This window comes from Phoca vitulina, unplaced genomic scaffold, assembly GCF_004348235.1.
Source record: "Phoca vitulina isolate PV1807 unplaced genomic scaffold, GSC_HSeal_1.0 scaffold6, whole genome shotgun sequence".
NCBI lineage: Eukaryota > Metazoa > Chordata > Mammalia > Carnivora > Phocidae > Phoca > Phoca vitulina.
The window spans coordinates 7,791,982-7,818,480 of NW_022589709.1; the positions used below are offsets into that span (position 1 = coordinate 7,791,982).

The 26,499-nt window shown below is 37.0% G+C and overlaps 1 pseudogene; it reads left to right on the top strand.

The window, feature by feature from the left end:
- The first annotated feature begins 9,298 nt into the window (after positions 1–9,298).
- Positions 9,299–9,470, top strand: LOC116632531 (annotated as a pseudogene).
- The last annotated feature ends 17,029 nt before the right edge of the window (positions 9,471–26,499 follow it).

A 26,499-nucleotide genomic window follows, 5' to 3' on the forward strand; every position in this document is an offset into this window, starting at 1 on the left:
CTGGGTCTGTCCCCTTTAACTTGCAGATCAGTGGTTGAAAACACAAGTGCCAATAGGTCAGGTAGATTATGCAAATGAGTAAAGTGGGCCAGGTGGTAACTTGTATAAATATGAGTATAGGCTTCCTCCCAAAGGGTCCTCTGCTACTCAACTCTAAACCAGTATGGCAAAACAAAAAATGTGCTCAGAAACATGAATTTGTCTATATAAGAGATCTCAGTATTAATTTCCTTTTGCCACCATAAAAGATTACCACAAATTTAGGGCCTTAAAACAACACTCCTTTATTATCTCCTATTTTCTGTAGGCCAGAGATTCAGCTAGAGTGTGACTCAACTTGGTCCTCTGTTTAGAGTCTCCCAAGGTTGAAATCAAGGTATCGGCTAAGTTACATTTCTTTCTAGAGGTTCTGAGGATATATTGGCTTCCAAGCTCATCCAAGTTTGGCAAATTTAATTCCTTATGGTTGCAAAGCTGAAGTGCCTGTTTCCTTGCTGTGGATGGCCTTGGCTACTAGAAGCTGCCCACATTCCTTCTCACACCTTCCATGTGACTTCCTTCCTGCAAGTGAGCAGAGTCTCTCTAAAGCTTTGACTATCTCAGATGTTACCAGCAGCCACATCTCTCTGCCTTCCAGCTGGACAAAGTTCTTTGTCTTTAAGGGTTCATGTAATTAGATTGGGCCCACCTAGATAATCCAGGATAATCTCTTCCTTTGAAGGTTTGGTCCAGGGTGCCTGGGTGGCTCAGTCATTAAGTGTCTGCCTTCTGCTCAGGTCCTGATCCCAGGGTTCTGGGATCGAGCCCCGCATCAGTCTCCCTGCTTGGCAGGAAGCCTGCTGCTCCCTCTCCCACTCCCCCTGCTTGTGTTCCCTCTCTCGCTGTGTCTCTGTCAGATAAATAAATAAATAAAAATCTTTTAAAAATAAATAAATAAAGGTTTGGTCCATAACCTTAATAATATCTGCAAAGCCCCTTGTGCTGTGTAATGAAATATATTCTCAGAATCCTAAGTACTAGGCATGGACATCTTTGGGGAGCCATTATTCTGCCTACCACAATCCCAAATTTAAAATGTTGACAAATAATTAACACTACTTGGGCCAGGTGAAACCTATCTGTGGTCCCCATTTTGACTGAAGGATGAAAGCTATGCTCCCTACTTTGTAAGAGAAATGTTATCAACAAGACTAATATTGCACCATACCTTTTAAAATGAAGATAAATATACATTAAAAAGAAAATGGATATTTGGCTTTAAAGTCTGCTTCTACATGCATTTGTTAGTACTACCTATAGGTCAAGGTCCTTTAGCATGGACTTGGTTAAAATTTGAACTAATAATCAATATTTGTTTATAAGCTTCCTCTCTTTTGCAACACGATTCAAGTCATTACTATTGTGTATACTGGCTTAAAGGCAGTTTAAATAGGTTGTTTTCTTGCTGGGTTTGATTTATATAATCTATTAGATTTTTTTTTTTTAACTGGGTCAAGAGACAGAATTAATATTACCCATAGAAAAATCTGTCATTTGTGTACTCTCATTAATTCTGTAGTAAAATGAACCATGGAACAATATTAAAATATATTGGCATTAAAAGTCTTTTTTAACATTTCATTTGTAATCTATGGCTTCAAACTGAATTTCAATGTAATTTTTAAATGCTGATAATGTAAAAAGGAAAAAAAACAGTAGGACTGGGGAAGGTTCACAAGAGACTTGTACCACCTCCTCACCTCACCACAGATGGTTGCCTCTGAACATGTCTTCATGTAATGGGAGGCAAGTGCCTAGGCTTTGGAGATAACTGGATTTGAGTCCAGAAGATGTACAGTCTAGTCTTCTAACTCTGGACAAATTGCTAAGCAAACTGAGCTTCAGTTTTCTCCTCTGTAAAATGATTTATAAAATAATTTTACCTATTTCTCACAGGTTGTTGTTGTGAGACAACTCATGGGAAGTGCTTAGACAATGCACAAAGCATAGTACGTTCTCACCAATGTATTAACATAACTCTGGTTTTAACTCAGATAATATGTTTGCTTCATATAGAGTTTACTGCTCAGCTTACTACTTTACCTTCAGTGAATCACTCCTAATTTATCAGTTTTTTTTCAAGTTTCAAAATTTCTCTTAAAAATTCAATCTGAGGGGTGCCTGGGTGGCTCCGTCATTAAACGTCTGCCTTCGGCTCAGGTCATGATCTCGGGATCCTGAGATCGAGCCACGCGCCGGGCTCTCTGCTCAGTGGGGAGCCTGCTTCTCCCTCTCCCGCTCCCCGTGCTTGTGTTTCCTCTGTGTCTCTCTCAAATAAATAAAAATCTTAAAAAAAAAAATTCAATCTGAAATTATTATTATTGCCATTTTTTGAAAATTAATATATTTCCAGATACTGACATAAAGACTTACATTATTGCATTTAGGGTTGCACTAGTTAAAAATATTCCATTATAAAAATAATCATTACAAAGAGCAATAGGATTGAAAAAAATATATATGATAAAATATAAGGGGCACCTGGGCAGTCAGTTAAGCGTGGGACTCAGTTTCGGCTCAGGTCGTGATCTCAAGGTCATGAGATCAAGCCCCACATAGGGCTCCATGCTCACCATGGAGTCTGCTTGAAGATTCTCTCTCTCCCTCTCCCTCTGCCCCTCCTGCTCGTGCTCTCTCTCTCTCTAAAATAAACAAATGGATCTTTAAAAAGATACAAAATTGCATATAAATGCGACTAGGTAAAATATACATATGGACTAGACCTAAAGGCAACTAAAAAAATAATTTTGTTAGGGATTATGAGTGGATTCTTTTTCTTTTTTACTAGTATATCATGTTTCAATTAAAATAAGTTGCTAAAAATCCTTAAGAATTGGCAATTGACTTTTAACTTGTATTACAGTTGCATAATAAATTTGAAAAAGAACTCATCATTTACAAATAGAATTTTAAAGTTGTTTCTATCAACCTTAGAGATCACCCAGCCAGGAAGTTTTCACACTGTGCACAGCAAGCCCCAAATAGTTCATGGAGGTGCCTTGGGTGTAATTACATGGCATGACTGCTATGAAGTATAGAACAAACAGGCAGAGGTCCTAGCCTCTTCAGCTGTGCTTCTATTAGTACAGTTTCACTCTTATTTGTTTTATATATTTATATATTTCATTTTAAGAAAGGTTTATACTGGTCAGGAAAACAAATAATCACCATCCCCTTATGTGCAAGATACTGTCATTCACCAAATACCATTTGCTCCTTTATATTTCTCAGCCCTCCTAGTTGTCTGTTTCTTGCCAATGAAATGTGAGAAGTGATGTTACTTCTAGAATGAGGCAATAAGTCCCAATAGTTCATTTTTGCCCTTGCTTCCCTTGCCTTCGGAGATTTTTCTAGGAAGAAGTTGCTGTGGCTGGGGTCGAAGAGGTTGCTGCCTGTGTTCTCCTCTAGGATTTTGATGGACTCCTGTCTCACATTTAGGTCTTTCAACCATTTGGAGTCTATTTTTGTGTGTGGTGTAAGGAAAGGGTCCAGTTTCATTCTTCTGCATGTGGCTGTCCAATTTTCCCAACACCATTTGTTGAAGAGACTGTCTTTTTTCCATTGGACATTCTTCCCTGCTTTGTCGAAGATTAGTTGACCATAGAGTTGAGGGTCCATTACTGGGTTCTCTATTCTGTTCCATTGATCTATGTGTCTGTTTTTGTGCCAGTACCATACTGTCTTGATGATGACAGCTTTGTAATAGAGCTTGAAGTCCAGAATTGTGATGCCACCAGCTTTGCTTTTCTTTTTCAACATTCCTCTGGCTATTTGGGGTCTTTTCTGGTTCCATACAAATTTTAGGGTTGTTTGTTCCATTTCTTTGAAAAAAGTGGATGGTAGGGATTGCATTGAATTGATAGGGATTGATAGGGATTGATAGGGATTGCATTGAATGTGTAGATTGCTCTAGGTAGCATTGACATCTTCACAATATTTGTTCTTCCAATCCGTGAGCATAGAACATTTTTCCATTTCTTTGTGTCTTCCTCAATTTCTTTCATGAGTATTTTATAGTTTTCTGAGTACAGATTCTTTGCCTCTTTGGTTAGATTTATTCCTAGGTATCTTATGGTTTTGGGTGCAATTGTAAATGGGATCGATTCCTTGATTTCTCTTTCTTCTGTCTTGTTGTTGGTGTATAGGAATGCCACTGATTTCTGTGCATTGATTTTATATCCTGCCACTTTACTGAATTCCTGCATGAGTTCTAGCAGTTTTGGGGTGGAGTCTTTTGGGTTTTCCACATAAAGTATCATATCATCTGCAAAGACTGAGAATTTGACTTCTTCTTTGCTGATTTGGATGCCTTTTATTTTTGTTGTCTGATTGCTATGGCTAGGACTTCTAATACTATGTTGAATAGCAGTGGTGATAGTGGACATCCCTGCCATGTTCCTGACCTTAGGGGGAAAGCTCTCAGTTTTTCCCCATTGAGGATGATATTCGCTGTGGGTTTTTCATAGATGGCTTTTATGATATTGAGGTATGTACCCTCTACCCCTATACTCTGAAGAGTTTTGATCAAGAAAGGATGCTGTACTTTGTCAAATGCTTTTTCTGCATCTACTGAGAGGATCATATGGTTCTTGTTCTTTTATTAATGTATTGCATCACATTGATTGATTTGCAGATGTTGAACCAACCTTGCAGCCCAGGGATAAATCCCACTTGGTCGTGGTGAATAATCCTTTTAATGTACTGTTGGATCCTATTGGCTAGTATTTTGGTGAGAATTTTTGCATCCATGTTCATCAAGGATATTGGTCTGTAATTCTCCTTTTTGATGGAGTCTTTGTCTGGTTTGGGGATCAAGGTAATGGTGGCCTCATAAAACGAGTTTGGAAGTTTTCCTTCCATTTCTATCTTTTGGAACAGTTTCAGAAGAATAGGTATTAATTCTTCTTTAAATGTTTGGTAGAATTCCCCTGGGAAGCCATCTGGTCCTGGGCTCTTGTTTGTTGGGAGATTTTTGATTACTGCATAAATATAAGAAGCTTTTGCACAGCAAGAGAAACAATCAACAAAACCAAAAGACAACTGACAGAATGGGAGAAGATATTTGCAAATGACATATCAGATAAAGGACTAGTATCCAAAATCTATAAAGAACTTATCAAACTCAACACCCAAAGAACAAATGATCCAATCAAGAAATGGGCAGAAGGCATGAACAGACATTTTTTTCAAAGAAGACATCCAAATGACCAACAGACACATGAAAAAGTCCTCAACATTGCTCAGCATCAGGGAAATCCAAATCAAAACCTCAATGAGATACCACCTCACACCAGTCAGAATGGCTAAAATTAACAAGTCAGAAAGTGACAGATGTTGGCGGGGCTGTGGAGAAAGGGGAACCCTCCTACACTGTTGGTGGGAATGCAAGCTGGTGAAGCCACTCTGGAAAACAGTATGGAGGTTCCTCATAAAGTTGAAAATAGAGCTACTGTACAACCCAGCAATTGCACTACTGGGTATTTACCCCAAAGATACAAATGTAGGGATCCGAAGGGGTACACGCACCTCGATGTTTATAGCAGCAATGTCCACAATAGCCAAACTGTGGAAAGAGCCAAGATGTCCGTCGACAGATGAATGCATAAAGAAGATTTGGTATATATATACAATGGAATATTATGCAGCCATCAAAAGGAATGAAATCTTGCCATTTGCAATGACGTGGATGGAACTGGAGGGTATTATGCTGAGCAAAATAAGTCAATCAGAGAAAGACATGTATCATATGACCTCACTGATATGAGGAATTCTCAATCTCAGGAAACAAACTGAGGGTTGCTGGAGTGGTGGGGGGTGGGAGGGATGGGGTGGCTGGGTGATAGATATTGGGGTGGGTATGTGCTATGGTGAGCATTGTGAATTGTGTAAGACTGTTGAATCACAGACCTGTACCTCTGAAACAAATAATACATTATATGTTAAAAAAAAAAAAAAAAAGAAGAAGAAGATAGCAGGAGGGGAAGAATGAAGGGGGGGAATCAGAGGGGGAGACAAACCATTAGAGACTATGGACTCTGAAAAACAAACTGAGGGTTCTAGAGGGGAGGGGGGTGGGGGGGATGGGTTAGCCTGGTAATGGGTATTAAAGAGGGCACGTTCTGCATGGAGCACTGGGTGTTATACGCAAACAATGAATCATGGAACACTACATCAAAAACTAATGAGGTAATGTATGGTGATTAACATAACATAATAATAAAAAAAAAAATGAGGCAATAAAATGCTTATACACAGTTCTCCAATCTCTCTTCTAATGATGAGACAACATGGCAAATCAGGAAGACTCATGTTCACAGTGGTTCAACTCCAACAGAGGAAAACCTCTGTCAGCTGGTCCCTAAGTGACTGTGTGGATCAAAGCCCTATGCCCACCCATATGGGACAGGCAAAATAATTTAATTAAGTTAATTAAAGTTAATTCTGTTGGATTAAACCGTGGAGTAAAGAGGGTTACTTGTTACTTCTGGAAACCTAATCTATCCTTATTAATGCATCTCATTTTAAAGATGAGGAAACAGGATTGCTAATAATAAAAGTGAGTAGTTCAAGGTCACTGAGATCTGAACTGAAATTCAAGTCTCCTGTCACTCCTGTGAAAAACCCTCATTTTAACTATTTATAATGCCTTAGTGACCACAAAAGAATAATAAGCCATGGTATTGGGGGTAGAATTCCAAACTATTCCAAATTCCCTACATTCCAGATGACGGAAGTCCATCCAGATGCTAGCGAAAACAAATGTGGAGATCTTATAATTTCCGGCATCAGTCCATTTTTGTTTGATAGTTCTCATTATTAGCAATTCCTTTTCTAAAGATATGCCACTGTAAAAAATGTAGCAAGGAGCACAAAGCTTCATTCAACAATTTCCGAGCCCTTACTATGTGATAAACATGGAAGTTATAGCAAAAACAGGTATGTAAGCACCGATAAGGAAACAGAGACATGATCCCTGCTCTCATGAAGCTTATAGGCCCATGAAGTGGTATGTATATACATGTATATGAAAATATGCATATATAATATTCATGAAATAGATTTATCACAAAGATAAATCTATGATCACAAAGTTTGGTAAGTTCTATGAATGAAAAATCACACAGTATTACGAGAGCACAAAACAAAGGATCTGATAGTCTGAGGAGTGATAAGGGGTGGAAGAAGAGAGAGAGAGAAATGATAAGACACATTTCTGTTTTGCCCAACTTGATAGGTTAGAATGTCATTTGTTGAACTAGAAACAGTGGAAGAAGTCCTGGTTTTTGGTGTGTGAAGTGAGTAAGATGAAGAAACCATGGGTTCAATTTCAAAACATCTGAAGTTAAAGGTATCAGTGTAATTTACACCACAAAAGTATAGATGAGGATGCCAGGATCTTTGAAGGAATATCTGTACAGAAAATCTTTAAAAAGACAGAGCTGGGGAATGACAGCAGATTCACTCAGCTGGAAGCACAGACTCTGCCTGCCCATTCATTTTCAAGTCACTGGCAACATACGCAGATGGCACAGCTGTTGCTCTGTCCCCTCTCGTCTGACAAATGCCAGATGGTGTCATTCGGTGGGTGATTGCTATTAGAGATCAGCCCTGTCAGTTCAGGCCTTAAAGGGATCCCTGAGTCAGGAAGTAGAGGTGGTTGACCTTTAATTCATACCATTTCCCGCCATCCCTTAGGCCAGGTGTGTTCCAGTGCTAAATAAACTGCTCGCTTCCGAATTTTAGAATCCACCAGAGCATTATAATACCCTGCATCGTGCAGCAGCATAGCCTTAACGTTCTTGAAGGCCCTTACAAAAACAACTCAGCGCTATTATCAATTATGATTTTCACTGTTTTAAAGAAAAAAAAAACCTCAGAGGTGTGCAATTAGAAAATTTAGAGGGTAATCACTGGCTTCTGGAATCTGGATCGATATGCAAAACCATGAGATATGACTGTACCAACAATGTGAGTTATGGAAGCTGTCAGTGAATAGCTGTGTGGCTTTGAGCAAGTGATGTAATCATTCTGGGTCTCGGTGCTATTGTCCATAAAATTGGGCTCATGTCCAATTTGGGGTTGTTGTGATAACACTGATTAATATAAGGGCTTATTTATGTATGGCACTTGGAAGCTTTCAACATTTATAATCCACAGTATTTTATACATTGACTTGTTTCTGTCTAATACTATAAAAAATAACAGCCACCATTTCCTAAGTGCATACATAGTAGGTACCAGGCACCATCCTACATGCTTTATGAGTATCAGTTTATCTAATGTTCACAAAAATCTATGAGGTATTTACTACTTTTTTTGTTTGTTTTATTTTTTTATTTTATTATGTTATGTTAATCACCATACATTACATCATTAGTTTTTTTTTAATTTATTTATTCATTTGAGACAGAGAGATATATATATAGAGAGAGAGAGCATGAGCTGGGGAGAGGCAGAGGGAGAGGGAGAAGCAGGCTTCCCATGGAGCAGGGAGCCCGATGCGGGGCTCGATCCCAGGACCCCGGGATCATGACCTGAGCCGAAGGCAGACGCTTAACCATCTGAGCCACCCAGGCGCCTACATCATTAGTTTTTGATGTAGCGTTCCATTATTCATTGTTTGTGAGGTATTTACTATTAATGATCCCAGGTTTTTTTTTTTTTTTTCAGATGAGAACACTGAAGCAGAGAGTTACTTGCTCAAGGAGACACAGATTACAAATGAGGGCAGCAGGATTTGAACCTCAGAGTTCATACTCATGTCCATTAAGCTACACTAGCAAGGATGAAAGACTGGAGTGCAATTATGAAGTACATATACGTATGTACTACATATCTCTTTTTTTATGGACAATGTGAATACTTCAAAATGCTTCTATAAAATTGCAAGGGCATCCTTCCTCAGGCTGGATAGGGAGAAACCCACGTCGTAGGGAGAGATGGAAGAGGTGAGGTGAGGATTTGCAGGAGATGAGGAGGCAAGATGAATATTTTGCTAGCTAAGGACAATCTGATGGCTTTGAGGTGTAGTTGGAAGCATACTTAACTAGAAGCCAGGAGACTTCTGCCCTAGTTCCAGCTTTGTCACTAACAAGCCGTCTAGTGTTAAATCTCACATAACCTGTCACTCTAGCTTTGTGTCCTCATCTAAAATGAGGACTTGGGTCTAGCATCTAGACCAAACTAATTTAGACTGATAGTCTCTAAAGATTGTCCTTATTCTAATTTAATTTTATTATTATATTAAAATCTAGAAACAAGCTTTGCGCAGTGGCAGTATCGTAGCCAATGAGGTTTATCCGAGGTGTGATTATTGCTAATTGAAAACTAAAATCTAGAAACAGCATCTTCAGCCACAAAGACTACCAGCAGTATCTTTTCATCTTAGTAATAGGATTTTTTAATTAAATTTTTCATTGATTTTAATGAATGTAGTTATGCTACTTAATTCAAGAAAATTGAATAGACATATTCTTTATCTAGACTGGGGAACTGAGTACTTGTGTTTCAGTTTGTAACCTGCCACTAGCTGTAGACTCTTGGGTAAGCCCATGCTTGACTATGAAGCTCAGTGTCCTGAACAAAAGGGGTAATTTCCATATTCTTTTTCCTGATATAACATTAATCATGGTCCAGTTTTAACCAAGTTAATAAACTTTCGGAAACAACTTTTTTATACCTATTTAATTATTTTTTGAAAAGCACCTTAAAAAACATCCATTGCCTTCTAAAGAGACAAAGCTATATGGATCCTCAGCTGGTGACGTTATGTAGTACAAATCTACAGTTAACAGAAAGCCTCTGGGGATTGCTTCTTTTCTAAAGGCACAAGGCTAAGTGGTGGCTAAAAGTTCCAGGGTTTTGCCTCCTGACTTTCTGATTTGTCTGACTAGGAAACTTTCCACTACTAGTAATTAGCACCCTCTAGACATCTGTTTCTTTGGGGAAAAAAAATACATAAGCCACAGAAAGATTAAATCTAATTATTATAATTTCCATTTCTGGGGCAAGGCCTTTTCATAAATAATTATGTCTTAGTGCAAAACTGGCGAATTTTAGGCACTGGCCCTATCATTCATAATAATAAGTAGATTTATAACCCACAAGCTCATTAGCTACAGAAGGCTAATTAGGACTTTAACCAAAAACACCAGTATATGAAACACTGAGGTAATCACAACATTTTGGCTCTGAAAACACCAGCTTTTTACCAAATGGACTGCATATCCAGACCCCAGGGCAAGAATGAAGTAGTAAATACAACACCAGGAAACAGGGGTTTACAGCTCTTTATGAAATTACCCTTGGATAGAGGCAGGTTCTGCTTTCTTAAGGATGTATATACTTAAAACATGTGTGAAAGAAGATCATGGCAGAATAAAATACTAGAAAGAGCAGTGCACAGGCATGAGAAAGACCTCAGGTCTACTTCTGGCTCAAACACACTACCCTGTCTCTCAGCTTCATTTCCTTCCATTTGATATGAGAACATTGAACTAAATACCCTCTCAAGTCCATTTCTAATCCTCATACATAAAGTAAAAGAATTAAAGCAGAGGCTCATTTCTCTTCCTAGTTAATAAGATGCATTTATTTTATTAAACTCTATTTTATTAATTTTACACACACTTACACTTCACTTATATGGGCCAGGCACTGTTCTAAACTCTTCATAGAAATGCCTTATATGCAAACAATGAATCATGGAACACTACATCAAAAACTAATGATGTAATGTATGATGATTAATATAATAAAATTTAAAAAAAAGTAATGCCTTAAAATAGATAGTATTATTATCCTACCTTACTGAGTGAAGAAACTGGACCATTGACAGAGGTTAAACAATTGGCCCAAGGTCACACAGCTAGTGTTTCTCAATCCATGTGCACAGCATGCTGGTATGCCATAAATTCTTCACAGCCAAGTGCTAATCAGAGCCAAAGTCTGATCACAGCTGAATGTTGAACAAGATCTTTATTTAATTACAACCGATATACACTATTACTGAAATGTCTGACAGAAGTTATTTACATGCCTTTGTAATGTGGTGATTTTTCTTTTCTAAAAGATAATTATCCATATTTAAAATTATATTGTGGATATATATTTATTTTCCACCTCCTGCTACTATGTATAAACTCCATGAAAACAGAATTTTCCCTGCCTTGGACATTATTCTATCTCCAGAACCTAGAATAAATAAGTAAATAAATGAGACTCTCTTTTCTCAGTGATTTGAAGATAGATTAGATTTGAAGAAACAGACTCTGAAGACAAAAGTTGGGAAATAATTAAAGTACCTATATTATGAAAAGTCATAAAAATTGAAGTCATATGTCTTTCAACAAAAACAATCTACAAACATGAATTCTTATCGACACCACCGTAATTGATTGTCATTAGTCAGATTCTAATAACTTTACATATTTGTCATTTTAATAAATGTTATTTGCTATATTGCTTATTGTGGTTGACTACCCCTAGTCAACACTACCCCTAATGATTCTTCTAAGTTAATAATGGTAAGCCCATCCCTTTTCCAATAGTTGGCTCAAGAACAATAATTCTCTTCAGATATAAGTAGGTAGTTGTTGGGTGGGATTATAGAAAATACCTCTTCTGTACTTACTGGCTGCTGTAAGAAGATACATTCTCTCTTCTTACCCTGTCTAGATGTGAACCCTGGAATCACTGGCCCCATTTTGCAGCAGGAATGGTAGAAAAGAGAGATTAAAAAAAAGGGATTCTAGATGATATCACTGAACCACTGAACATCAGAGGTAGCCTATCCTACCTCAGGATTTCCAGTTATGACAGATTATAAATTTCCTGACAGATTAAAGCACTTAGAGTTGATTTTTTTAACATGTACCAAATTCATTTAGACAACCCTGCAAGAGAATGTTTCTTTAATTACCACTGTTATCCAATGCACTTTTTCCCATGATAACAGAGAAGTTCAAAAGAGAACTGCTTCCCTCTCCTGAGCCAGTCCTCTGTAGCTGTCACTATTAACTTTCACGGCATAGAGCCATGAATCTCCATCTGACATTTTCCCATCAATCACCAGGGAGTCCTGCTTCCTCTATTTTCATCAGTCTAGTGTTCATAGATGGTCATTAAATCTTGATATGTTTAATTCTCTTAGACTAATTGGTACACCTCTGATCTTTACCACATTACGATTGTTTCACTCACTAATAATAGTGTTGGTATTTAGGTTGGTGAGAGAATCCAAAATTTCACTTCTATAGTGGCTATTTGTTACAGTTGCTTCTTTGATATTCTCAGTATATCCTCACAGCCCTAAATTGGACATAATAGGAAATTAGAGATGAAAAGTCAAGATGATATTATGGGATTAGGTGAAAAAATGGAAAAAATATAAAATATTGTTCATTAAATCATGAGCATCTGCACTCATTATATTCATCCCAAACCAAGCAATTTAGTTGAATTTAGCAATATGGCAGAAGCCAAATACTTCACTCCAAACTTCAAGGCTTTCCAATAATAGTAATTTTTCTCCTTATTTCCTCCTAAGAAATTTGCTTTTGATTACATGTCAAAGCTGTTTCTGACTTCCTAATAACCTCTTCCTAACTCCTAACTATGCCCTTCAACATGCTTTTCTTCCCATCTAAAAAAATTTGTCTTATCTTTGCATAAATCCAGGCTATAACTCTCTCTGAATCCAGTTGATGATTAATAAGATGAAATGAGGCAATATGAACAATACTGGAAAACTGGAAACAATGAATACGTCCAACAGATGAGAATAGCTAGCTATGGAATATGCAGATTGTAAACCGATACGCAACCAGCAAAGGCATACTGGAGAAGAGTATACATGATACATTCATATGTGGAAAAAAGAGGTCCAAACATTATAAATTCATCAACTGACAATATCTAGTAGGCTCTCTCTGTGCCACCTACTTGGAATATAATGATGAGCCAATTGCACTTACTGCCCACCTTTCACATTGTAGTGAGAGTAACAAATATTAGTCTAATAATTACATGATATAAAGGAGACCTACAGGGACATATACCTAAGTGTAATAAGGATACTTAACCCAACTGAAGGTCCAAAGACTAAGCAGAGATTTGAAAGATGCTTTGTGGTTAACCTGATAAAGAAAGGAAGAAAGCCTATTCCAGGAAGAAAAAGAAGCAAGAATAAAAGACCTTACGGTAAAAAAGTAAAGATACATTTTAGGGCATAAAATAAGGCCAGGAGCTGAAGAGCAAAAAGAGGGGGAGTGGGGTGGGAAGCAGTGTTTCCCATATGAATGTGTTAATTTTGATATTGCAGAAGCTTCATCAAGTGGACTAAAATGTGTCAAGTGCTTCCTGGAGTTATGCAGTGCACAACATACACAACTATATATAGTAGCCTTGAGGGACACTGTGATGCAAGATGATGCCAAAAAAGTAAGACGTTACAGCATCTTAAAATCTACAACAAAGAGCTTTCTTTTCATCTCAAGTGTAATGGAAAGCCATTGAACGGTTTAAGGATCGAATGTGTGGTTCACAAAGATCATTCTGGCTACAGTGTGCAGAACAGTTTAGAGAAAGAAGTGTGGATGGGTATCAGACCAGTTGGAAGATTATTGTAGCAGTCCAGATAAAACACAATGGCAGGTTGACTACTGATGGCCTTAGTTACAGTACAGCTGAAAATAACTCACTGGATCTGGGAGATGTTTTGGAAAAAAAGAAAAAAATATATATATATCACTAAGACTTGGGGTGAATTCTATATGAGGACAGAGGAAAAAAGAGATGTTAAAAATGACTCCATGTTCTGCTTATGTAACTAGAATACACTAGATGAAAGTGTTGCATTTACAGAGATGGGAAAGAGTTGAAAAAGAGCATTTGGAGCTGAGAGATTATATGATGTGGTCACATACTGTATCATCCTATGTTTATAAAAGAACCAAAATACAAGCTCAGAGAGGGACAAAATTTTGAAGAAAATAAAGTCAAATATTAACATTTTTAAAATAGTCACAGTGATAACAGAGACTATCAAATTATTGTCTTGGCTTTTTTTTTTTTTTTGCATATTTAAAATATTTCAACATTTTTAAAAGGCTTTTTAAAAGCATGCCATCCTAGTCTTTGTGTTATACCCACCCTACCAATTACTACTCCGTGACTTTCCTTCCCCTCTATCATGTACTTTCCTTTTGAAGAATTCATAAATTCTACACTTTCTAAGGCTTTGCTGTGTCCCTGATGCCCTATTTGCCACAAGCCCCTGCTGGGGAAAAACTAGTTTCTCCTGCCTTCTTGCAGTCTCCCCAACAGAGCCTAGTTCAGAGCTTGCCATTCAGAAGCACTCCATGCATATTGCACATTGGCTTTTTATCTACTTCCACAGTTTCCCTGGGAACATTTGTGAGGGATTGTTCTAGCTCCATCAAGAGAACTGCCAGTGCAATTTAATTTAGCATATCATAAAGTACTCTGCAAAAACAAAAGAGGAAGGAAAAAACTAACAAATGAGGCTTTGGCTGAGAACAGGACAAGTTTATAATTTATGATGTGCTCCCAACCAGAATTTACTCCCAGGAGGTAAGGAATGGCACGCACGCCAACAAATCACCATCCGCTCCCTATATCCTGCCCAGCTCAGAGCAGTCTGCTAATCTACTGCCTTTCACTCAGCTCCACAGTATAATTTGGTAAATTAGCAATAAGGTCTGGCCTAAGTGCATTTCACATGTAGTTAACTATAATAATGCATATGTTATGCTTCGTTTACACAATTCGTTACACCTATTTCCACTGGTTGATTTTAGTTTTTATTATTGTTTCAATGTTATTTCAGGAGCTAAGAGAAATTGATGCCTTAGCAAACTCACACAGTGGTTCATGTACTTTCTATGTAGGGCTTCCCTGAACTTCCTTTGAACTGCTAAAGGACGAAAGGACATAATCCCTACCTCTCATATGCCACCTTGCAATAACCATTTTCACTGTACATAACTCTATTGAAAACTTCCAGGGTCCTTTTATGATTTTAAAGTAAGCTGAAAAAACAAAAATAAAACAAAACAACAACAAAAAAAGGAATGAGAGATTCTAATGCCTCAACAATCTGTTCCAAGATGAGTGGCATCGTACTACCACTGAACTTCTCAAACCTAAAACATTGGCCCCTGTGGAGCTCCAGGACTCTGACAGATGTTAAGGCTTAATTTTTTAAAAAAGATAGTTGTTTCTCAAATTCTGTCCTGAGAGAAAAAATACTGGTGAATTTTTATTGCAGGAAAGGCATCTCCAGGAAAATAAATGCAAATTAGATGTGCTGCTATTAATTTTCAAGAGGCCACATAGAAGAGATGTTCTCAAATTTTTTGGTCTCACAATCCCTTTAAGCCCTTAAAAATTATTGAAGACCCCTAAAAGCCTTTGTTTATATGGGTTTTATCTCTCTATTGACTAAACAGATTTGAAAATGAAAACTAAGAAATTTTTTTAAGTTACTTATTAATTCATTTAAAATAATAACAGTAATAAATGTTCACATAAATTGAGCATATTTTTATGAAAATAATTTTAAAATAATTTAGCAAGAACAATATTGCTTCACATTTTTGCAGAAGTCTTTAATGTCTGGCTGGATAGAAAATAGTAAAATTCCATTTTCTTATGAACTCAATCTGTTGCAAATTCATCGTTTTGGTTAAAGAATATATAGGAGAGTTGGAAACATGGTAATTCATGTGAAAAGCAGCTAGTTCAGCTTGTAACTCAAGCGGCCACCAGACCAGTAGGCAGCAGGACTGCTCTTTGTGTACTTTCTATTTTGACAGAAAGAATGTTAAAAAGATGTATACTCTAAGGTTAAGATTTATTAAAATCAATGTTTGTACTGATCATTATGGATGTGAAATCAGCCTTTTTTTAAAAAAAAATATTTTTTTACAGCAGTTTTAGGTTCACAGCAAAATGAAGAGGAAGGTGGTAAGATTTCCCATGCACTCCACACTCTCCCACACGCAGAACCCCCTCCACAGTGGCATGTTACAACTGATGAACCTACACTGATACATCATAATCACCAAAAGTCCATAAGTTACCTTAGGGTTCACTCTCCGTGTTCTACATTCTATGAGTTTGGACAAATGTATAATGATGTGTATCCATTAGTATAGTATCATACAGAGTATTTTCATTACCCTAAAAAATTCTATATTCTACTTATTCATCCCTCCTCTGCGCTCAACTCTTGAAAACCACTGATTTTTTCACAGTTTCCACAGTTTTGCATTTATGTTGATGAGAGATATTGGTCTATAATTTTCTTGTACCATCTGTCTGGTTTTGGTATTAGCATAATACTGGTCTCATAGAATGAGTTAGGAAGTATTCCCTCTGCTTCTATCTTCTGAAAGAGATTGTAGAAAACTGGTGTAACTCCTTTAAATGTTTGGTAGAATTCACCAGTGAACCCATCTGGGCCTAGTCCTTTCTGTTTTGGAAAGTTATTAATTACTGATTCAATTTAATAGTTATAGGCCTATTTAGCTTGTCTATTTTCTCTTGTGGGTTTTGGCAAATTGTGTCTTTCCCTTTTTTAAGATTTTATTTATTTATTTATTTGAGAGGGTGGTGGGGAGCACGAGTTGGGGGGCAGCAACAGGCAGAGGGAGAAGCAGACTCCTACTGATCAGGGAGCCCAACATGGGATCATGACCTGAACTGAAGGCTGACACTTAACCCACTGAACACCCAGGCACCCTGGCAAATTATGTCTAAGAATTGTCCATTTCAGCTAAGTTATCAAATTTGTGAGTATAGAGTTATTCATAGTATTCTTTTATTATCTTTATTAACCATAACATCTGTAGTGATATATTCTCTCTCATTTCTGTTTTTGTAATTTGGTGTCCTTTTTTTTTTTTTTTTTTTCTTAGCCTGGCTAGAGACTTATCAATTTATTGGTCTTTTCAAAGAACCAGCTTTTGGTGTCATCAATTTTCTCTATTGATTTCATTTATTTTTGCTCAAATGTTTATTATTTCTTTTCTTCTGCTTACTCTGGATTTAATTTGCTCTTCTTTTTCTAGTTTCCTAAGGTGGAAACTTAGATTACTGATTCTATACATTTTTCTCATTTTCTAATATGTATTCAAAGCTACAAATTTCCCTTTATGCACTGCTTTCACTGTATCCCATAAATTTTGTCAGGTTGTGTTTTCATTTTCATTTAGTTCAAAATATTTTTAAATTTCTTGAGATTTCTTGGGACCTTGTGTTATTTAGAAGTGTGCTGTTTAATCTCCATGCATTTAAGATTTTTTCTGTTTATCTTTCTGTTATTGATTTCAAGTTTAGTTCCATTATGGTCTTAGAGTAGATATTGTATGATTCCTGTTCTTTTAAATTTGCTAAGGTGTGTTTTATGGCTCAGAATATGGTCTATCTTGGTGAATATTCCATGTGAGCTTGAGCACAGTGGGTCTTCTGAGGTTGTCAGATGAAGTAGTCTATAGATGTCAATTATATCCAATTGATCGATGGTATTGTTAAGTTCAAATATGTCCTTACTGATTTTCTCCCGGCTGGATCTGCCCATTTTTAATAGGGGATGTTGAAGTCTTCAACTACAAAACTGGACTCACCTATTTCTCCTTACAATTCAATTAATACTTGCCTCATGTAGTTTGATACCCTGTGGTTGCATTAAGGATCGTTGTCTCCTTGGAGAGCTGATTCCTTTGTCATTATGTAATGCCCCTTTTTTTTTTTTTTTTTTAAAGATTTTATTTATTTATTTGACAGAGAGATAGAGAGAGAGAACAAGCAGGCAGAGAGGCAGGCAGAGGGAGAGGGAGAAGCAGGCTCCCCGGCGAGCAGGGAGCCCGATGTGGGGCTCGATCCCAGGACCCTGGGATCATGACCTGAGCCGAAGGCAGCCGCTTAACCAACTGAGCCACCCAGGCGCCCCTGTAATGCCCTTTTTATCCCAGATAATTTTCATAGCTTTGAAGTCTTCTCCAACTAGAATTAACATAACTACTCCTACTGTTTTTGAATTAGTATCAGCATGGTATATTTTTCTCCATTCATTTATTTTTAATCTATATGTGTCATTATATTTAAAGTGGGTTTCTTATAGACAGTATAAAGTAGGACCTTGTTTTTTGATCAACTCTGACAATCAATCTTTTAATTGGTGTTTAGACCACTGATAAGCAAAATGACTACTGATATAATTGGATTAATACCTACCATATCTACTTTTTTATTTTTGCTCTTGTTCTTTGTTCTTATTTTTATCTTTCGGTTTTTTTCTGCCTTTTGTGGTTTTATTTTTTTTTTTTTAAAGATTTTATTTATTTATTTGAGAGAGAGAGAGAGAGAGGATAAGAGAGACAGCACGAGAGGGGAAGGGTCAGAGGGAGAAGCAGACTCCCTGCTGAACAGAGAGCCCGATGTGGGACTCGATCCTGGGACTCCAGGATCATGACCTGAGCCAAAGGCAGTTGCTTAACCAACTGAGCCACCCAGGCACCCCTGCCTTTTGTGGTTTTAATTGAACATTGCATTTTTTCTTTCTTTAGCATATCAATTATACTCCTTTTTCCCCTTTGTTTAATGGTTGTCCTAAACTTTGCAATATATATTTACAGCTAATCCAAATCCACTTGCAAATAACACTGTACCACTTCATGGGTAGTGTGAGTACCTTATAATATCAAAATTATTCTAATTCTTCCCTCCTGTCCATTGTATCACTGTTGTCATTATTTTTTTTTCTCTCTGGTTTCTTTAGGGATTTTCTCCTTAACTTTGATTTTCTGTAATTTGATAATGATAGAGCTATGTGTAGTTGGGGTTATTTTTTGTAGGTGAGGGGCTAGAGGGCATTTACCTCCTTGGTATTCTCTGAGCTTCCTGGATCAGTGGTTTCAAGTGTGACATTAATTTGAGGGATTTTTCAGTCACTATTATCTCAAATATTTCTTTGGTTTCTTTCTCTCTTTTTTCTTTTGATATTCCCACTACACATATGTTATACCTTTTATACTTGTTCCACAGCATCTGGATATTCTAGGATTTTTTCAGTCTTTGTTCTCTTTGTATTTGTTTTCTTTTTTTCTTTTTGAGAGAGAGAGAACAGGGGAGGGGCAGAGAGAAAGGGAGAGACAATCTCAAGCAGGCTCCATGCTCAGCAAGGAACACAACATGGGGCTCGATTTCCCAACCCTGAAATCATGACCTGAACTGAAATCAAGAGTCAGACACTTAACTGACTGAGCCACCCAGGCATGCCTGCATTTCAGTTTTCAAGGTTTCTAATAACATATCCTCAAGCTCAGAGATTCTTTCTTCAGCTGTGTGTCCAGTCTACAAATAAGCCCATTAAAGGCATTCTTTATTTCTGATACAATGCTTTTGACCTCTAGCATTTCTCTTTAGTTTTTTTCTTATGATTTCCATCTCTCTGCTTACATTACATAACTATCATCCTATCTACTTTACCTGACAGAGGCGTCAGCAAATTAATCGTGGTTGTTTTAAACTCCTGGTCTGATGATTCCAACATCCCTGTTATGTCTGGCTCTGATGCTCACTCTGTCTCCTCAAATTGTGTATTTTGCCATTTAGTATGCCTTGTAATTTTTTTCTTGATAGCGGGCAGGATGTACTGGGTAAAGGAACTGCTGTAAATAGACTATTAGTAATGTAGTGGTAAGGTGTCAGAGGAGGGGAAGCAATCTATAGCCCTATGATTATGTCTCAGTCGTTTAGTAAGCCTATGCTTCTGTTTTGTGAATAAAACAGGTGATTCTCAGTTGTTATATTTTTCTCCTCTCCTGGGTGGGAGAGAATGGCTAGAAAGGGCTGGTATTAGATATTTCCTTTCTTCCATGTGGAAAGCTTGAGGGATCCGGAGTTGGGTATCACCCTTCCCCAAATCAGTTAAGCTCTGATAATGCCCCAGCAGGTTAGGCTCTTGTTAACTAGTTTTTCCTGAAGGTAGACCTTGTTAAGTATAAAACAGAGTGCTCTGGTGTATTTCAAAATTTTTCCTTTTACCCTCCCCCAGACCAAGCAGGAGAGGATATTTATTATGAGAAATGGTTGTGCTCCTGGAGGTAAATGTCACAATACTGTAGCATATTCCCTATCCCTGGGTTCCCCTGGAGTTTTTACTCTCAGAGTTGTCCACACAGAGCCTCCAGAAATTTGTCAATTACAGTTCAGCTTTTCCTACCTGTAAAGGAACTCAGTTTTTCCTTCCTTTGTTCCCTCAGGAATAACCTCCTATGTGTCTCCTTTACTTTTACATAGAGAAGAGTTTACTTCTGACACTTCTGGTCACCAGATATGTGGTGGTTTTCCCCAACACCAATGAACAATTCACGGACACCAGCAAGTGTCCCATGCCCTCTCCAGATGTGCCACTCTCCCAGCACCTCCATGTGTTCAACAACCCGGAAGCTCTCCAAACCCCACACTTTGGGAATTGTATGGAAGCATGACCAATATCATGTAGGCATGACCAACCATTAACTCCATTTTTAGTCTTTATCCCTTCTTAAGAGAATGGGGGGGTGGGGCTAAAAATTCCAAGTTTCTAATCATGGCATGGTCTTTCCTGGGACTAGCCCTCATCCTGGAGCTCACCCAAAGTCACCTCATTAGAGCAAAAGACACTCCTATCAACAGGAAATTACAAGGGTAAAAGGAGGTCTGTGTCAGGAACAGAGGTCAAAAACCAGTATTAGAAGGAGAAACACTCCTAAGGTTCTCATCACTTAGAAAATTATAAGAGTTTCAGGAGCTCTGTGCCGGGGATCAGGGACAGATTTTATGTATGTATGTATGTATGTATGTATGTATTTTTTCCTATTACATCATACTACCCTAGCTCTGGTTTCTGCTCTTGAGTCTTTGCTCCAGTAAGTCATGATTCTCTATAGTTCTCTATCTGTCTCTCCAATCTTAGGAGCAGCATTGTTAATGTTTTAGTTTGTTGAACATTTTATCATTGTTTAGGATGGAGTGGTGACTTCTAAGCTCCTTATGTGTGGAAACTGAAGGCTTTTTTTTCTGAACTATGAGTGCCTAGTAGTTAAGAATACAATATCTACCTGTACAGTTTGCTGCCACAGCGTTGATTTGTACCAAGGCACGAGCAGTTTTATCTACTATTGTCTTTGTACTGTTATGGCAAATCCCAAACACTAAAATAATGAATAATGTCTTAGTATTATTATAAAAATAGTTTTGACCTTGTGGATCCCTGAATCTCAGGATTCCCTAGGGGTCCATGGATCCCACTTTCTGAGAATCATGATCTTAGAATTTAGCACACATGAAAACTCTTATCCTGCAAACTACTTTAAGATTATATACAAAGGTGGAATGGTCAATGATCTACACCTCTTTCTCTAAAAAATGTTCCTGTTCAACAGCAACTTTTCTCTAAAAACAAAAATAACTCAAGGCACCCACCCCTCCCACCACTTGATTACCTCTTGCTATCACAGAAATGAAGCTAGAAATAACCAACACAATTGCCTAATCTGGAAACTGAGACAAAGAGAGGAAAATTCACTAGGACAAGACTTTAATTTTAACTCCCCTGATTCCCAACCAAATCATGTTTTATATTTGTATATATGACTTTACACAACCATTTAATTCTTCCCTCTTTAGTATGTTTATTCCCCTCTCTCCCTCTATGTTCTTCATCTTTTAATCAGACACACTCCTAATCATACACAGCAATGTCATTTGTGTATGCTTTGCTAGCTCAAGCTAAAAGATCTTTAAAATATTGTCTCTGTGTGGCTTGACTACATTTAAAACTGTGTGCTAGCCCAAAGCAATTAAAAATGGTTTAGTCTAAATTTCTGAATGATAAATTTTAAGCAGAAAACAGAATGCACATAACTCCTATTATCTTTGCATGAATTTAAAATCTTTCCAGAGGACAAAATATTGTTTAAATGTAAATAGTTGCAGTGGAGAGGAAATGAGTTTACCCTGTAATGCTGTCTATGAAGATAGCAGTTTATTCCACCCTTCAGTGGCTGTAACCTTGCCTAAATTAAATATAATGAGTAAGAAACTATTGAGAAAGGAAAGCAGAAAGTGCAAGAGTAGAAAAATGCAATCGGTATTTTCAGTCCTAAATTACAGGTTTACTAATCTAGATGCACCATATTACGGATGTTTCTTGATCCATTATAAATGAACCACAGTAAATTACCTCCTACACAAAATAAAATTGTTACCTTAACCCAAAAGAAAAACTGATGTGAGATGATGTGAGAATCTAGCATTGGTTCATAGAATTAAAAATGTTCCTATCTGAAATCTATGATGCCTTTAGCTATTAAAATGTGGTTAATAATTCTCTTGTCAGTCATTTAAGTGTATTTAGGTCTTGGTAATTGAATTTAAAAGAGCACTTCATCATAAAGAACAAACTGGGTTTGAACATCTTTCCCAAATAAGTTGTTGAAGGGCACTTCTATGCCCAGTGTACGGAACAAGCTGGTGGCCAATGTAAACTGGAAATATCCAGAAAGTAAGGTGTCATGTCGATTCTAAGATCTCAGTATAATACTCTGAGTGCCAAGGACCCTATTAGAAATGGACCTTGTAAAGCCAAATTTCCTTATAGAGCTTAAAAGGTAAGTTTTTTAATACTTATTTTGAGAATTATACTTTAGCTTTTTCTAGGTTTTATGTAATGCAGATCTAAAGATGGCTCTCGCTTATGCCAACTGAGCATATCATTCAACAGACAGTTCTGGTTTATATTGCAACAAACAAACATGGTGAACCACACACTTCCTGTCAATTTTTCACGGTCTTTACTGGCTAAAATTTAGTGAGAACAGTGCTGTAGATTTCTGTTTGTTCTGTTACAAAGGCACATTAACTAGATGTGCATGGCTGTAAATTTAATATATTATCCAGCTTTCAGATTTTAGCCATAACAAATTGTTAAAAACTGGAACTCATTTTTGTATCATATATTATAAATTGTAAGGGATTATCTAAAATTTCAGTATATTTCTGAACCACGGGCTGAAATACTTTTTCCAATATCTTTCTACAATTTTATAGACATTACATATCTAAGTCTAACATTCTACAATCTGGAGGGAAAAACTGAAACAGTGGGTGAGTGCCCTGCGGGATTCTTGGTATGTTAGTGTAACTTCAAGGCACTAAAAACAGACCTGAAATCCTTACCTGCTATGGGTATAGGTTGAATAGCTTTTGGACAAATATTGGGAATAGAAGAACTCCTGACGATTAGTTCTTTCAGGCCAGTTTTATTTCATTCATTTCCTAACTATGGATGGAATAGAATGCTAGCAGATAATTACTAATGAGCCACAGTAAATGATCTAGCAATGCCAAGTCTGACAATTCTGTAGGCAAAAAGAATCACTCCAAATTCAAGGGAAGGACTAACCAGAATAAATGTGAATGTCTGATATTCACCTTTGCTGAATAAACTGAAAACATTACCCTGGAGACATTACTCCAATCTCAGCTATGAATTGGGGGTGAAATTAAAAGTGGAAAGTGAGAAATATGACAATATGCCTCCATTTTACAAAGAGCAAACATTTTTGGTTCAATTGTCACTCAATGTGACAGAAGCGAAGTATTTTGAGATGAAACTGGCACAGAGAAGCAGAAAGCTGAGAGGAAGAGGAGGAATTTAAATTTATGTTCAATGTTCTAGGTACATTTCCAGAATATCCAGAGAATATGAGTAATGATAGCAGCCACATTTACTGGGCATTTACTATAATAATAATCCTGTCCTTTATATGTCAAAATGAGACCAAAGGAAGCATATATTAAAATTGTTTTTCAGGTAAAGAAAGAAGTGAATACAAAAGAGAGAAGAATACAGTAATAAAAATCAACAGGGGCAAAATGCATTTTCAACTCTACAATACTTCAAACTCAGACTCCACTTGCTGAATTACTTAACCAAACCGTCATTCCATGAAGGTTAACAGAATTTTTACTTATCTATTATATATGTTTGATGTTTTATAAGTCTATAGATAGATAGATGATAGATAGATAGATGATAGATGATGGATAGATGATAGATAGATGAATACATACAGACATATTTATATAGACATATATAAATAGATATGCATACATATATTAACATATATATAGGGAGACAGACAGACGGGAAGAAAGAAAGCTTTTATAAATCTTCAAACTCATCCCAGAGTGAAATTCCCTGAGTCAGAAAAGAAACTGGGCCACAGCTCCTTTTCATTAAAATTGCATCTGAACCAGGGCGCCTGGGTGGCTCAGTCGTTAAGCGTCTGCCTTCGGCTCAGGTCATGATTCCAGGGTCCTGGGATTGAGCCCTACATCGGGCTCCCTGCTTGGCGGGAAGCCTGCTTCTCCCTTTCCCACTCCCCCTGCTTGTGTTCCCTCTCTTGCTGTGTCTCTCTCTGTCAAATAACTAAATAAAATCTTTAAAAAAAAAAAAAAAATTGCATCTGAACCATTTATTTGGCCTAACTATGACTATCCTCTTTTCTCAAATGAACTGGGTCCTTATGAAAAAATATGGATTTTCAGCACTAGATCACAAACTTGAGTCTACCCTGAGCACCTTTACAAAGAAAAGTGTTAACTGTGTCTGTAGGAATTTTAAAGATATAATGTACTTCCACCAATATAATAAAATTTAGATTCTGTGCCATTAAGAGGGGCAGCAGGGGGAGAGTTCTGCGGTTCTTAACCATTAATGGTTTGGTACATGTACCCAAAAAATGGGGCTATTTTGGTCACACTGACCAGAAGCACCCTGTTTAATCAAACCAAACCAGACCCAAGTTGTGCCAGAATTCTCTAAGTAAGACTGCGTAATGACACTTAAAGACAGTTTGAAGTGAAATAAGAGAGAGAATCACAAATACCATATGATCTCACTTATATGTGGAATCTAAAAAAACTGAACTCATAGAGACAGAGAACAGAATAGTTGTTGCCAGAGGTGGGGGATGGTGAGTGTAATGTACCAATGGTGACTATAATTAACAATACTGCATTGTATATTTGAAAGTTGCTAATAGAGTAGATCTTAAAAGTTCTCAACGCAAGAAAAAAATCGTAACTATAGAAAGATGGGTATTAACTAAACTTATTGAGGTAATCATTTTATAATATAAACATATCAAATCATTATGCTGTACATGTTAAACTAATATAATGTCATATGTCAAGTATATCTCAATAAAATGGGAAAAAAGTAGAAGGTAGACCAATGTAAAAGAGTATAAAAAGTTCACCTGTTTGACTTCAAATTCCCTACTGCAACTAGTCTTTAAGAAAACATCGCATGTTAGGGCACCTGGGTGACTCAATTGGTTAAGCTTTGGACTCTTGATTTCAGCTCAGTTCATGATCTCAGGGTCATGAGATAGAGCCCTCATTGGGTTTGGTGCTGGGCATGGAGCCTGCCTAAGATTCTCTATTACCCTCTCCCTCTCCCCTCCTCCTGTTCATGTGTTCTTGCTTGCTTTCTCTCTCTCTAAAAAAAAACAAAGAAACAAACAAAAAAGATCAATTGTTAAATGTTGATATAGAGTTAAAGGAAACCCAAAATTATTTGAAAGAACTATTAAAATATCCCCCCATATTCCAACTATTTAAAACAAAACAAAAAATTTAAACACATACCAGTTTAGGGAAAATGACTAAAAATGAAATGGAATTCATTCAATTGTTTGAGCCTTGGGTGATTTAGAAAGTCCCTGAAATAGGAAGCAAAGACTATCTACAACAGCTATTTGAGCTAAAGTAGGAGGACCTCAAAGGCCCTCTCAAGTTTCATATCCACTACATTTCTCGCTACTAGGTTATACGCATTACCTCAGTTTGATATGATAATTCTGGTCTTCTTTGTTGGTAAAGTAGATATGTCTCTCCCTGGATTAAATGGAATCAACTTATGGGACGCCTGGGTGGCTCAGTCGGTTAAGCGGCTGCCTTCGGCTCAGGTCATGATCCCAGGGTCCTGGGATCGAGTCCCACATCGGGCTCCTTGCTCGGAGGGGAGCCTGCTTCTCCCTCTGCCTGCCTCTCCCCCTGCTTGTGTTCTGTCTCTCTGACAAATAAATAAATAAAATCTTTAAAAAAAAAAAAAATAAATAAATGGAATCAACTTAAAATACAAATAATTTTAAACTAAGAATAACTATAGATGTAAAAGTAATTATAGGTGGGGGTTAAATGTGGAGGGATTTTTGTTTTAACATATGTTCAAATTTTTCAGAAAATTATAGTATTTCTAATTATATTTTAAATCAAAGCTATTTATATCCAACAATGTCAATATTTTATTTCAAATAAAATGCGTAAGAAAAAACACATTATGACATCAAAATCTGAAAGAATATCCTAAGAGATTTCTAA